Raw genomic sequence first — 13,880 nt, forward strand, 5'->3', positions numbered from 1 at the left:
TTTACGCTAAAATTTTACGGAAAAATATTAAAATGTACGCGAGCTGGACGCTTTTGAAAATACTTCTATAGATTTCGTTATTTAATTCCATTGCAAAAATTTAAAAAATTATGCATTCTTTTTAAGCTTAAGCTATTCTATAATCTGAGATACATTTTTTAGAAAAATTATTTTGAAAAATAGTTACTTATAAAAAAATTTAATTTTTGGAGTTATTTTCCAATGGGTCCAATTCTTATTATTTTTCCGAAATATTTCGGCGGAAGTCTTAAAATATAATAAATTGTATAATTCCGTTTTTTTTTTTTGTATGGAGGATGATGCACCCTAATGCACATACATACATATGTATATGTATAGTCTAGTAATACACCTACTATAGTAAGTAGTGGGCTGTGTTGTTGACTGCGATTGCGATTGCGATTGTGATTGCCAATGCATTTGCGGTGTTCTAGATGTGAATTTTGTGTCGAAGTTTTATTGCTGGCTGATGATGGTCGTAGTGGCGCTGAATGTTTTCATAGGCTGCTGGTACTTTTGTTTGGTTGGGCTACATGCCAAACTACACATATCAGAAATGTTTTCATGTGCGTTTTGAATTTCCACCTACAGCTTACTTACACTAACACATTAAAGTGAGAAATAAAATATTTTCCATACAACCAAAAAGTGTACAACGATGATAATAATAATAATAATATTTTTTGGTATTTTGGCTATTGAAACTTACGGTACTAAAATTGCGGCTGCCATATACGCGAAAGAGAGAGTGATGCCGATCAATATATTTGTGGGTTTTGTACAGCTATTCATATCGCACTAACAAATAATTGTTTGCATAGTATTTTCAAAAACCGAAAACAGGCACAAATGAATTTTCACACATACATACATTCTACACACTTTGTTACTATGAAATAAAAATAAAAAAAAAATAAAAAAATCGTTGTGTAGGTCGATGCTTTGGTGGCGACAGTTCCCACTGGGAAAATAGGTAAGCACCTTACGAGGTAAGCCATGTTTTCTTTCAGTTTTTAGTACCAAAATTGTCATCATGACCAGCGTAATCTACTAGTAAAGCACAAAATGAACACCTCCGGCGACACATTACGTTGTCAGTTGCAAAATAACGTGCAGCCGAAGTTATTTCCAAGCACCGAACTACTCCGAGCGACTGCTCTGCATTACACGTAACTTACTTTGTAAAGCGACTCAGAAGTATGTTTGATAGCAAATGTACATTCTAAATTCCTACTTACATAAGGCGGCCATGCCTTTGTAAAAGTAAGGGACGTTCGGCAGGGAAATGGTAATGACTTCCAGGTGAAGAGTAAGTTGCTAATAAGGTATTATTACGTGCTCCTAATTCCCACTGGGTTGAGTGCTTGCTGACTTTTATTACCTCGAATGTTGGTGTGTGTGTGGTTGGTATTGTGTAGGCTTAGCGGTTGACGCCAAATATTGTAGACGCCATACCAGAGGCAACATTGAATATCTAAAAATAAGTAAGTGTTGTTTTCCAATCGATGATAGTTACCTACTTTCCGAAAAATGTGCCGAAAAATTTTGAAAAATTTGCACCTTCATTTTGATGGCGTTTTTGTCACTTTTTGGATGTGTAAACATCTTTGCTCTCGGTAGAAAATCTGTAATTGCGTTCCATTGCATTAGATGTGTTCATTACTCTCCAAAAATTATTATCAATACTTCAAATTATATATATAATATATCAAATAACTTCACAAAATTTTTCCCCGATAGATGGCGCAAGAGTTGAAATATTTGAAAACCCCATATTTACAGTCCCATTTAAAGCATGCATATCGTTTTTATGTATTCCCATGAATTATTATAGTATTTCACTAATAAACTTTTAAATTAGCAATGCAATGGAATTTAATTAACTGGGATGACTTAGAAAAGCAGTGCTACTACTCTTAAAGCATTTCCACCTCCCGTTTCATTTATTTCCTTTTTTTCTTTCCATCGAATCTAAATCAATAACACTAACCGATTGTTTGTACGATTACTTACCAGTGCTAGTTAGTTGTGGAAGTAGAAATTCCTCGAATTTTAGATTTCCTCCTCCGCCAATACCAGATACTGCAATATTGCAATGCGCATTAATGCATACCTCAATGTTTCAATTACGTGGACGTGCACCGGCAAAGTCAAGCAATTAAAGCATTCCATGCACTCGCAGATTCGCAGAAAGTCTCAAAGAATCTATGAACTAAGCAATGGACTGGAGTGAAGAGCAGTAAGAGTTTACAGTTGACTAAATGAGCAAATTTCTTATGCGAAATCAAACTAGCGGTATAAAAAGCATCCCGACAGGCAAAGATAGAAGTTCAAAAACAATAATTCGAAAGCTTATTATTTAATTAAAGTCAAAATATATTTTGCAAACGTGCATTAACGTGCACAGACCGAGAAGTTTGTGTGGCGTGGCCGTAGCTAGCCAATGGTTGAACGGACGCTGATGCATTTGGTCAGCCAAGTTGGAAGTTTTTATTTATTTTCGTAATTTACCGTTGACAGCAGCGATAAAACAAAACGAGAAGAGCGACGACGACGAAGGTGATGGCGACACCAACTTTAGTACTACTTAGTGATGATAGGGACATTGAGGAAGAGGCTAAGGTGTAAGAACCTTGCTGTTCATTAACTTGCCATTGCGTAACTAACAAAAATGCTCGCTTTGACCTAGCCCGGTCCGGCGAATGCACGACGACTGAGCTACGCATTTTCACTTAAGTAGTTGCGTAAGTAGTTGTGTGTGCTTGCTATCGTGTATGTCCCCTGTAGTGAAAAGCTGAACCAGTATGCACAAATTCCAGTTCATGAACTATTATTTAAGGATAAAAGTCATACCAATTCAATATGAACCATAATTATACCAGTTCCTCATACAAAACAGGTAAACTAGTTGGTAGAAATTCTAATTCGAAAACTGGGAAGTTATACCAGTTCGTCATGGACTATATTTATACCAGTTCTCCACAGTGAAATGCCAAACCAGTCAATATAAACACTAGTTCACTAACTAGTATGTGCTTAAGCGACGGCCTACCATTTGCGACATCTGTCTCTGAATAGCCACAACCAAAACTAAAATGCGGTTAATTGCTTTCATCACAAATGTCGGCCGTGGCGTCGAGTGAAGACTATCGATTCCGGTTCTGAGTTCTCCGACTCGAGTGCGTGCCATAAAAATGTGAAAAGAAATAATTTTGCGTTCTTTTTAAAACAAAAAATTTAAATATTAAATTTTAAAAATTACAAGTGATATAAAAAAAAATAAAAATAAAAAAATTTGCGCTCACTGAGATTCTAACTCGGATCTCTTGATTTGGCATGCCAAAGCTAACATTGAAAAGCATACAACGTGAACTAATTGGTCCTCAAACGCAAACTGGTAGCTTTCCCTGCAGGGTCTGTATATACATAGCATGCTTGAGAGTGCGTGTGTCCAAGATGTTCATTCTTTACGGTAACATACTAAATTAAAGGGAAATAAATAGTTTCCAGGTGGTGTTAATTGAAAAAGTTTCTGCAACACTAATTAAAAGTTTCTAAACAAAATGCGATGATGAAAATTCTATAATAATTTACAGTGTACTACAATAACAACTAAGAGCAGAGCAAGCAGCTACAATTGTAATCTTGTAAGCATGAGCAGCAGCATGAGCAACTAACTGTTTTGAAAAGTGTTCAGCACAAAAACAAAACATTAGAACGTTGTTATTTTAAGAATTAACACCAACAATGAATCAAGTTTAATTGTTCGTCGAAGTGGCTGGAGTTAAGAAGAAAGTAAATACAACCGAACAGCTGTTGCCCTTAGCTCGTGAACGCATGGCTAAGTGCTGGTACGTAAACGGGAGTACGAGAATGTTGGTATTTTCAAGGCTATTGTTTCTGCTTAAATCGTTAATATAGACAGTTTGTGAGTCGAATGAGAGGTTTCTTGGAAAATAATTTTGTTGTAGTAAATGCAATTTCCGGACTATGTTCAAGAACTTTGTGTTAAGTAAATAGTAATGTTGCACACACGAAACAATATACTCACGAAAATGGGGGTAAAACTCCGACGTCGGTATATTTTTCTAAAGCACTTTGTATCTTCAAACATTCAAAAAATTAATTAAAAACAATTAACAATGAAAAACATTAAATTTTTTGGTGCAAAAGGACGAATAAGTCTTAAAAATGTTCTTTTAAATTATTATTACAAACTAATAAAGTTAAAATGAAAATTTCAACGCTTTCTCTTTTATTTAGCACTCAAATTGTTGTTCTATATTGCACTGAATTTTTTTAATAATTTTTGAATTTATCATATTCTTTAAATTTCAAGGTCCTTTACAAAAAAAAATCTGTCTTCAGCGCGAAAAACTAAAAACTCATTTTTACTATATTTGACCAGGAGTTTCGTGAGTATAGTAATTTCTGTCTGTGTAAATTTGACTGTCGCACGCTGTCATATGGGGACTAAATTTGTAAACTACCGGTCAGGGGATAGTCCTTTTTAAAAGAAAGGTTTTGAAGGTGTCGGAAATTCAGCCGTAGTCTCAAATTTTCATTATCGAGCTTGAACCCAGACCCTGCGGAATGGTAGCGCACACTGCTAACCACTCCACCACAACGGCCGCCAATAGCAATAGCGCCTGACAAAAAACTCAGCTGCAATGAGAGCCAAGCCAAACGAATTCTGAAGTTTTTTTTTTGAAATACTCATAATAGTAGCGCAGAGGAACATTAAAATTTTGCACCCAAGGCGATAAGCTTTCACCTATGCTCACTCTTCGTAACTCTGGTTATTACGTCCGAGTCCATGCAAATAATGTGACCTAACTTGTAAGAGGCTATTTATGTAGCTGTAAAAAAGCGCTAATAATTCTGCATAAGATTGCCGCCAACTGTAGCTGGAATACATGGTTTTCTACAACAGAAGAAAAAGTTTAAACGGTTTCATAATGGCCATTTGTTGGATTTAATTCAGCCATAAAAAAAAATTCCCTTAAAAGCAAGGTAATTGCGTTTTAACTGTAGGTCTTCATTTCATTCTTTTAGATTTAGTTAAGCGAGTCTTGAAAACTAAACGGAGGTCAGTTTAAATGAAAAAACAAAAAACCTATGAAACTTTTTTGTAACCATGCACAGTTAAAAATATAAATTCAACCAAAATAACATTCCAAAGAAAATCTCTCTCCCTTCCTAGTAACGTCCGCGTGCTTGCTTAATTCTATGCATTTCCTGTCTTTAAATAAATTCCTTCTCAAATTCTACTGTTTTATATTTTTTAATTTTCTACCAAATTAATTTTCCTTGTAATAAAATGCAACAAAAATAATAAAAAACGCGCGACGCTTAAATAAATTGCCTGAAATGAATGAAGTGTCTGCTATAATACACCGAATAAGACCAAGTGGCCAGTCACACAAAATTAAAAACGAAAAAAAAAAAACAAAGCAATAAAAAGCGACATTTCCACCTTCCGTACCGCTACGAACAAATCAAGTAAGAAATTGTTATTTTTATTTACTCATCATAAAATGTATCTCTGCTCTGCGCACTTTATCAGGGCTCTGCTTTATGTATTCACTTTTCAATGGACGTTGCACAGTGGGAGAAATCACGAAAAAGCTGGCGAAATATAGTAAAGATGTATCTAGAGGCTTCAAATTTGGAACGCAAGCTGCTTTAGTGAATATTAGTATAAAGTGTTAATATAAACAAAATCTGCATAAAATACCATCATAAATGCTCTCTGTCTCACAAAAAATAATTCAGTGCTTTAACCACCATTTTAAAATCAAATTTCCCTAGCACAATTTTACAGCCGCTGAGAAAAGCAACGCAAACTTCAGTGATGATAAGGGATATCGAACCGAAAGTATCGACATGGTACTCATTTAAACTATCGCTGTAAAACAATGTCGTATCGGGATCAAAACTGTCGATATTTAAAATATCGATACCAAATTTAAAAAACTAAATCTGAGTATTGGTCTCAGAGGTAAGTGTGTTAATTAGCATCAGCGAAGGCGCGGGTTGAAATCACATTTATGCCATATGGGCATTTCCAGCGAAAAGTCAAACCGCTAGGTGGCGCTGAAGTCTAAATAAAAACTACATAAACATGACTTTTATATTTTTTTCGTTACGTTACAAATTAGTTTAAAATCAAATTAACAAAGGCCAGTGATCGCGGTTGAAGATCTCTGATGGAGAGATGTGGTGATCTTCGAAATAGCAGCTATACCTTCTACCTATATGTAAATGATTGCTCTTTTTTCTACACCATTTTACCATTTTTCACATAAAATGACCTCAAGCTCAATAAAATTGTTGAATATAATTAACAAAATAAGTTTCAATGTATATTTCAGACACGTAACGGTACTATCACTTCTACCAATTTTTCAAGTTATTGTTGCTTTTCAACAATAAGTTTTCATTAAAAAACGGCCTCGAGCTCAATAAAAAATGTTTCTTGTAATTGTTATAAGGCCATAAAATAACAAAAACAAATAATATTTTTTAACACCGTTTTGTAGTAGTAGTAGTTTTGGATTTTGTGAATATTAGCCAGCTTTTTCGTCACTTCTCCCACTGTGAGCTGCTGTGACGAAAAAGCAGTGGTAGGGCGTTGCAGCCCTGTTACCACCACCAACTTATAAACACATGCTGAGTGTCATTGAAGTAAATTTCCTTTTCGATTTTGTTTTTTTCTTTTTTCTTTATATTTCTCGCTATGACTTCGGTCTTTAGGCTTTAAGTTAGACCGTTTTCTTCCAGTTTTGAATGTTTAATGAAATGTTACAAGGAAATTTTATTTCCGCCGAAAGTTTTTGTATAATTTCAAAATGGTTTCAATAGCTATTATAAACAATTTTTATTATTAGAACATGCGATGAGGTTGCGAGCATTGAATTGTAAGTGAAACAAAGAGCACAAAAAATCCTTAAACTGAGTCAAATTCATTTGCATACAGCCAGTTTCACGAAAGCAATTTAAGTGAATAGTGATTTTAATTTTTTGAATTTTATATGTATGGAAATTTACAGAAAATAAAAAAATTATTTTCCATTTAAATTGCTGGTGAAACCGGCTGACAGTGAATGAAACAAACTCAAACTACGTACAACAGGAAAGAAATTAAAAAAAAAATAGATTTTATGTAAATTTTGTATGTATATTAAAATCTGCTATTTAAAAAAAAAAAAACGAAAAACTAACGAATAAAAGCGATGGATAAACAAACGTCATTTATGAGTATGAATTAATATGGCCATGTAAATACGGATATGACGTAAGAGTAACATTCTTCCTGCTCATATTTCATTCACAACTATCTTTATTTTTCCATCAATTTACTTCCGCACTGAAGTTTGCATTTTTACGCGGCAAATTGAAAAGAAAATATATTTAGAAAATCACCTGACCTAGATAAATGGCATATAGATCCAGAAAATTTCAGCTATCTCCGCGTTTTTTTTGTGTCATTTCGGTATTCCTACGGTGTTACAAAATATACAGCGGATATCCTAGTATTGAGAGATGGCAAATAATAAAACATACCTCAACATTACTTGCCGCCTTTTATATGTATTTTTGTTATCATTCAAATGACCCATGGACGAAAAATGGGATTTGAACCTAGCCTTTAGCAATTCTTAGACCATAAGATAAATAATTCTTTTCATATAATGGCCTACCTTTAATAAGATGGTCACTAAGCAGGGCACAGCGGTTTTTTATCATCTATATCATCCATATTTAGATCTCATATCAGTGGTTCTTTGAAGACTGATAGCGTTAAGATATTTATGAGGGGCCCTGCCTTAGAAATGTAAAAGTACGACTTTTATCGCGATAATCTGCCCTGGGCTCTGACGTACAACTTTTGACTATTAAGTCACACAAGTATTCATATCTCTGCCGTTTCTTTTTTCAGTCTGCAGGTGGCCCTTAAGGCTTCTCCACGTATGAAGACACAAGTGACGGTAAGTGTAGCAGTGAGTCAATAGCACTATACAGCATCTAAAAAATTATGGGAGGTTTTAAAAATAGGAAATTAAAGCTAACAAAGGCTATCTGCTCTATATGCCGGCCTAAATGAAAAAATTGTTTTCAATCCCGTGGCCCAAAAAGAATTCAAAAAAATTGCAAAATTATTTTTTCGCGGTATCTGTCAGGATTACATGAGAACCTTAACTACTAAAAATTTTTAGCCAAGGATATTTAGAATCGTAAAGCTTCAAAGGCTTGTTTAAGATCTCAATACGACCATTTTTTTACCGAAACTCGCCCGCCAAAAACAATCGAAAAATTTGGTACTTTTTTGCTCCCTTACAACCATGATTCAATAATACAAGGTTAGATAATTATTGACAGCTGCGGTTTGACACTCCCTTACAAAAGGTTGCATTTACGAAGGACAGAGAAAGGGCAAGAATGCGATCCCTTTTTTCGAAAATGGTAGTAGAAAAGTACGCAAAGTAGGCAATTAGTAGTGAAATTCCTTTCGTAAATTCTAATATATTTGCAGGAAATCTGGCATTTTAAACGAAATGTTGAACGTAATATTGATATATCTACGTGAATTACGTAATTTATATGCTATTTAGCCGTATAAAAACTGCAAAATGACTCAAAATTAAAATAAGACTACTATGAGATTGATGTAAACATCCAATGCTTATGTTTTCATCAGTTAAATATGCTTCATATGCATATACAAATAAACATATTGCACAAAAGCTTATACTTTTATTTAACACCAAAGCTACACTGTTTCGATGTAAATTTGCAAAGAAGCAACACGGTGCCACTGCTAAGGGAGCGGTGCGAGAGGGACAACTGTCAGTTTATCGAACCTTGTATTATTGAATCATGCCTTACAACGACTCCCATACAATGGCTTAGTAAAGTAAAATTTTCTATAAATTATGAATGGTATAAGCCGAAGACAGCACATTCCTTACTTTTTATATGTTTAAATGATTCTCCATACGAATTTATGCTTGCTACAAATGTAGACTTCTGGCCACCTACTAGGCAGGTTCCACATGTCGAGGAAGCTTTAATAAAACTGAACATACTTTTCACCCTCATCCCATAAGCTAGAGCTTAACACATCGTCTGTCGAATCTTTAAAATGCAGTTATTTGTAAGATAAATACTTTTAATTGGCACATACTGCCTACAGTAATTAATGAATTTTAAATAAAAATACTAGCTTACAAACTTCACTGAAAATTAATAGAAACAAATATTTTTTTTATACCTAGTTAAATATCGCAAAATTTTATACAGAAAAAGCTGCGCATACTAATTGTGAAATGTCGCAAATTTCAAATGAGAATTGTTATTTTAGTTGACATTAAATGTTGGCGGGTCAAGCAAAAAGTTAAAAGCGAGAGTTATCATATTTAAACATTGTCAACCAGCGATTGGAAAAAAATTCTTAAAAAATTAATTTTTTTCAAAGCAGTTCGTTTGTCACAATTAATGGGGTCATATTTTTATTAAAAGTTGTCGCAATTACCCGCAAGCAATATTTTCATTTAAAATTGTTGCGTAAATTGTGGTTTTCCCCGCACTTCGTTGCTTTCGCACCACTCCAACTTTGTGGCTATGCGAGTAGCACTTATGTATGTATGTATGTATGTATGTAAATGATATGGCCGGTATGTTAACCATAATTGCGTTTTAATTTAAAATATTTCAAAAATTTCCGCAGAATTTCGTACGCATGCATAACATTGGCTGAGGGTTTTAATATATATCTATTATTTTTTCTAATAATTAAAATATTATTTATAACTGGCTTTATTATTTGTTAATTTTGTGTGCTAGTTAATTAAATGAATACGCGATTGCCGCTTTTTTTTTTTAGGCAAAATATTAATTATTCTAAAGCTTTGTGTTAAATGCACACAGTGTACATTACAGTTAGATTTCCGCGTGTAAACATACAGGGTGGTCCATATAGTGGCTTTTTCTTTTAATAATATCTATCAGATTTAGACAGTGACAGCTCTTTCCAAAGAGAAATCTTGACAGAAAATCAACTCAATGAATCTCTTTAAATTATTTTCAAAATCAATATTGTTGGTTGTTTGTGTGAGTATACATTCATAGTTTATTGGCTAAAGGCTACAAGACCATTGGCCGAAGCACCAGGAAGCGGATGGCGGAAGCGACAAAAGAGGCAAAATTTCCGTGAAGCTTTTTGAGATTTCATATATACCTATGCTTCCTTTTTGTTCACTTCGTGCTTCTGCATACAGTTTCTGTTTCTCAGCTATAAATCTAGTTAAAAAATTGCCTATCTTTTTTTGTCAAAATCCTCCAAAATTTGTTCAGGGTAGTGAGAAAAGCGTAGCCCTTAATTTTTATATTTTGCGGTCGCTAATTCCAAATTTATATTTTCCGTATAAATACCCTGCAAGGAAACGCCGAACTTGTTAACCAAATTTCTAATTCCATACTAGATCTTTTTCGCCAAAAAAATGGACCAGTTCGATAGTAATTAGATGCACAACAGTCAAAAATCAGAGAATACTGGTAATTTTAAAAAATTATTTCATTTTACTTTTTAAAATTACTACATATCGCTAGAAAGAAAAATTGCAGCCGGGTATGTTTTCATTAAATACATAGATATTTGTTTGACGGCTTTTCCGTTCAAATACACATTTCATTCTGCACTTGCACTGTTGGGTAATGCAGATAAATATTTTATTAACATTTTAAAATATTCTGGAATCTAACCAATAACAGCAAGTACCTCTTACATTCATTCAAATAAACTTGATTTTGTATTGGCCAGCCCTCTATCTAAGTACTTCCAAACTAGTACGGCAATGCAAGTCTCGAATAAATTATATTGGGAAACAAAACGAGTTTGCTTTACTCTGGGTGCCGGGTCATTCGGGAGTAGCTGGTGATAAGAAATCTGACCATTTTTCCACAGTTGGCTTAGATCAGGCGTGCCTGATGGCCCAATTTCCCATCCGCAACAAGCTAGTTATAGCACTCCCCACTTCGGCTATCGAAGCCACCATCAGAAACTGGGTGGATACTTCGCTCAGTAATGACTGGGAGGCATCGAGTGGATGCAGGTGGGCAAAACACCTGACTCTGGATAGGCGTAAATGGCAAGTGCATTTGTCCACCGAAACTGGTAAAGTTTGGAAAGTTGGCTACGAGAAAAAAAGTTTGGGAACCTCTAATGTATACGGAAATACATTTTTTAGATTTTTTTTCACATACCTACTCAGTTTTCTTTTACTCGGTGTTTTATGTATGTATGTAGACACAAGTCACCTCAGCTATTACTTACTAATATTTCTATTACATACTTATATGCCATGCCCTTTCGCCTTTGTGTGTGTGTGTGTGTCACACAGCCAGCTTTAGGGCGAGAATGCATAATTTAGCTGCAGCATAATTCAAATATCTGGCAATAGCAGCAAAATCAGGCACTACCCGCTCTGGCGCCACCTATGCCATCGCCAAAGCTCTGTTGCGGTTTTCCACCACCCAAACAATGTCTGGAGTATTTAAATTTTCATCCAAAGCCAAGCTGCTCTGCATTTTGCTTTACCACATGGATATATGAAGCAATCAGCCTTGTCATGCACGTGTGCAGTGGTGTGCATGTGTGTGTGTGTGTGTGTGTGTGTGTGTATAGCATGGCATACATAGCCAGCTTAGCCGAGTTTGACAAGTGAATAAATGAATGAATAAGTATCTACTATATGACGCGCCCTGTGGTAATCGGATGAATTTGGGGCAAACATTTACATGACAGCATAGAGAAGTTTTCAATTTTGCAGCAACGAAAGCTGCTATGCAGTTCGGGAGCAAAGGTTTAACATTTCAAAAGCGAACTGTAAAAAATATTTAAAGCTTTTAAAGTGTTATATGAAAAACCATTTGACATTTTAATAATCAGGGCTGAATAAAAGCGTGAAATTTTTAATTAAAATAAATTTTAGAGTTTTTGAACTTCTAACAGTGGCTTAACGTTGAATATGGGGACTTGATTTTAGGTAAGCTTAGACTTTATGTATGCATACATTCCATTCTGTCGGCCAAAAAAAAGATATAAAAGCACACCAATTCAACTTCTACACCCACTCGTATCATACACACACACACACACACATACCCTCGCACATATGTATGCACTTTTGCGCCCACACATTGCCGCCTGCAACAGTTGCTACTTGAAAATCTCAGCTGAACTCAGTTCAACCACTTAAATTGATCAATAGATGTGCATAAAAGTTCAATAGCTCATTGAAATTCACCACACAATATCCACCAATATCCTATAAGCTCGCCAGCACTTCGTTTCGTCGTGGGAAGCTGCCGGCCAACGAAGCAAACTGCACATGCAGGGAGCAGTGCCATATTCGAAGCAGAGGGTAGGGGTTGCTAATGTTTGAGTTCGGGTTAGTTTGTGGCGCTGGAAATTGATTTATGCTGAACGCATTAAATTTCATCCGGTGCTATGAAAACATGTACCCGCATATGTACATAGGTTTATGCAAGTGTGCGTTTTATATAAAACAATTAATTATGCATTTATCTGTTAGCGCATCGAAATTTGTTTAATAATTAAATAATGAAAAAAAAACAAAACCTATATAATAGTTATGCAACACTGTTGAGAAAAATTTCGGCAGTATCTGGTGGACAAAAATTTTATGTGAATTAAATTTCTAAAACTTTTTCTTGACAACAATGCTTACTAAATAATATTTTGGCGCCAACCTTTTTTGCAAATGTAAATTTATTTATAAGAAGCTCTTGGCGGCTTGCCTTCGCCTCTGGGGGCGACCCCTAACTTTTTCTAATTTGTATGTTGCTCGTACCGCGGTTCGAAACCAAGTCCAAAGGGATGATAGTACGCAGCTCCCACTACGCTCAACAGTGTTACTTAAATTATAAATGTCAAAGTTTGTGACTGAGTGAATGAGTGCAACAATCAGAACGATCGTTGAAAAAAAAAAGTTTATTTGATACGACGCTCGAAATATTCCTGACTACTAAAAGGAGCATCATTATTAGTAGTAAATCAGGGGCGAGAGTATTGAACCACTGTCTCCTCCTAGTTTAATTCTTGGACCCAATTTGAGATAGCCTATTTAAGTAGACATTGTTGATTAACTTTAACCATTCTTTTTCACATCGTACATTTAATCTGCACTTAAGTGGCCAGAATTGGCTATTTAAATACTTATGAAATATGCAACCCTGTGTTTGTACCAAACAACCAAGATTGATAGGTAGGTGGTTTTATCAAAATTGCCAAACAACCAACAGCTGCGTTCAGCACAAAATGTAAACAAACAAGCAAATGCAACAAAAATTTCAAGCAGCAAGCAACAGTGTTGCCAACTTGTTTGGCATATTTAAATAAAGTGGATCTGAAACCCAATGAAAGTTAAATCGCATTTAAATAACAATCCAAAATGAAACTTAAATGCCGTTTAAATATTCTTCTGAAATTGGCCCTTAGTGCGTAAGAATCAGGGATAGTATTTATGTTGTCAGTTGGCACTTCACTCACTATATTTTACCCATCAGTGTAATATACCACATACCTACTATAAATATATGTAAGTACATTATATACCTATGTATGTATATATATTTTTTCACACAAAGAATTATTCATAAATGTGTACACATAATATACTCTGAATAAAATATACATACATATACAAAATTATAATGATTTTCCTATGCAAATATCTTCTAAAAATATGAAGAAATAATGACAATTCATTGAGCGTTTGTTTGCTTATCTTTCACACACAAATATTTGCAAATGCAGCAAATAGGCTTTAACCACT

The sequence above is a fragment of the Rhagoletis zephyria genome, unplaced genomic scaffold (assembly GCF_001687245.7).
Source record: "Rhagoletis zephyria isolate East Lansing unplaced genomic scaffold, Rhagoletis_zephyria_1.1 Rzeph_scaffold_00380, whole genome shotgun sequence".
Taxonomy (NCBI): Eukaryota; Metazoa; Arthropoda; class Insecta; order Diptera; family Tephritidae; genus Rhagoletis; species Rhagoletis zephyria.